Here is a 2,868-nt window from a genome sequence, read left to right on the forward strand (position 1 = left end):
AGAGGATCTGCGGTGGAAGTGGTCTCCAGCTACAAGTACTTGGGTGTCCACTTGAATGACAACCTCAGCTGGAGCCAGTGGCGCAAAAAGCGGGTATGCAGCGTATGCAACGCATAGGGGCGCTGCACTGCAGGGGGCGTCAAAACCCTCTGTAGAAAAAATGTTTTTCTAGTAGGCATTTTCTAAATGATCAATAACAGGGGAACAGCACTGATTAGGCGCCCCTCTGCTCCTTCACCTCCCCTCTGCTCCTTCACCTCCCCTCTGCTGCTTCACCTCCCCTCTGCTCCTTCACCTCCCCTCCTATCGCTCTCCCTTCCCACACAGGTGGCTGTGAACACGCCCCTAAGAGAACGCACTCGGCGCGTTTTTTTTGTTTTTTTTAATCTTGAACTACCGCTCGTTGTGCACTTGACAACAAGATGGAGCGGCAGAAAAAAAAGCTACCCGGGGCGCAAAACAGAAAAAGGAAGTCACTTGACATTGCAAGCAAAATAGCCATCGAAATGGATGCTTCTCCTAAGTTCAAAGAGAAACGACTTAGGAAGCAAAAGAATTTCCCAGATGACAATTCATGCACTGGTCATCATGAAAAGGAACCCACAAGGCACTTCAGGTGCATGGTTTTCAATGTTATTGTTGACACACTCCTCCAAGAGCTGTCTGAGAGGTTTTCCAATTTTCAACTTGTGTCTGAGAAATTTAAATTCATCACTAAAATGGAGCACATGACAAAAGCTGAGCTGGAGGAATCAGTGACCACATATGCCCTGACCACTTGTGATGTTTCAAGAGATATCATTCAAGAAATATACCCAGCAAGCCGTCTACTGAAGGGTTACAAGGCTCTAGAAAAGTTAAATTTCCTAATTCAAGAGGACCTTGATTTGGTATTTCCAAATTTGACAGTAGCCCTTAGAGTATTTTTAACCATGCCTCTGACAGTTGCATCTGCAGAGAGATCATTTAGCAAGCTGAAGCTCATCAAAACATACCTTCGTTCAAATATGAGCAATGATCGCTTGTCCCAGTTAGCAGTGATCTCTATTGAAAACAGTGTGGCACGGTCTATTTCATTTGATGTTATACTTGACAAATGGGCAAATGCAAAGTCACGGAATGTAACAGTTTAAATGTCATAAATGTTAAAACTCTGACATGGACTCCAGGCTGTTAAGATGTCATATTTCCGCTACATAAAATGTTGAGCACTGACTGAGTACCACTACTGTTATATATTTGTACTTTATAAAACTTCTTATTTGTTTATGATTGAAATGATCACCTGATATAATATGTAACATTAAAAAAATCTGTAATATTACTACTGTATTTTCTAAGTGCATGACTAAGCTGTATGAGGCGGCAAGTAAAAAGGAGTGGGTGGGGGGGGCGCCGATGATGTGTTCGCATCCACCTCAAAAATATGTAGTTGCGCCCCTGGCTGGAGCAACAACACCACCAGCCTGATCAAGAAAGCTCATCAGAGACTCTACTTCCTCAGGCGGCTGAGGCGAGCTGGTCTGGGAAGCTCAGTCCTCACCTCCTTCTACAGGTGTGCAGTGGAGAGCATCCTGTGCTCGAGCATCAACGTGTGGCATGGAGGCTGCACAGCTGCAGAAAGAAAAGCTTTGCAGAGAGTGGTGAAGGCTGCACAGAAGATGTTGGAGTCAGTCTCCCCACCATCACAGACATCTACACCCCCAGATGCAGGAAGAGGGCCACCTGCATCATGAAGGACCCCACCCACCCAGCACACACACTTTTTCCCCACTCCCCTCAAGAAGGAGGTTGAGGAGCATTAAGTGTAGAACCACTAGACTGAGGAACAGCTTCTACCCTGAGGCTGTTAGACTCATGAATCTCTAACCAGGATAATCACTGCGATGACACTTTAATTAAATAATTAATAAAGTTGATTTAATTGGAGATATGCGACTAGTCTGCGCTGCTGATCTCATGCTGCTGTATTCATTCATACCCATCTGCTCACCACAGACTCATGTTCGGTCTGCTGTAGTTACTCCGTATTGTTTCACATTTTTCTTTTAACGTACTGTTTAGTGTATACCTGAGTGTATACCGACCCGTATATTAGATCCTTGTATACCGCTTCTTTTTACACTTTATATTTTTGGGTGTAATTGGGACCCTGAGTACATAATTTCATTCCACCTCGAGTACCACATGTGATGTGAATTACAATAGAATTGACTTGAACAAAGCTATAGTATTGTACTTTATCTACAGAATACCATAACAAACATAAAGAGAACATTTATTTACATAATATAATCAATACATAAACAATTCTGTCAAAAATTATTAACAGACATCACAAAAAATGCAAAATGTGCATTTGAGTCTTGTGAACATTTTGGCCAATCAGCTGTCACATCCAGCCTGCAGAGCAGTTCATGAGTGGTCCAGAGTCACAAAGATCCTCCAGCATCACATCCACAGAGAAGTCCTCCGGTGTTGTGAACAAAACAGGAAGGAAGTAGCGCGGGGACCGTGTTAGATCATATTCACACAGCCCAGTTCAGTTCCTCAGGTCACAAGAACAAAATCTAAAAGAACAAACCATAAAATGTCTTTGTACCAACTCACATCATGTTTCACGTCAGGGGTTTGTCTGTGAACATATAAACCCAACATGCACAGGATAAACCAGACTGAAGTCACACTTTTAAATACACAGCGTCATCGACTCAAGTTCCCTACCACTGACACATAAACAGCAAGGTTTATTTATTTATTGTCTTTTCATTTTGTTTATGAATATTCTTAAAACAATTGTGCTGCTATATATATATATGTATATATATATATATATATAAATATATATATATATATGTATATATATAT

This window comes from Nematolebias whitei, chromosome 17, assembly GCF_014905685.2.
Source record: "Nematolebias whitei isolate Nwh7 chromosome 17, NemWhi1, whole genome shotgun sequence".
NCBI classification, from domain to species: domain Eukaryota; kingdom Metazoa; phylum Chordata; class Actinopteri; order Cyprinodontiformes; family Rivulidae; genus Nematolebias; species Nematolebias whitei.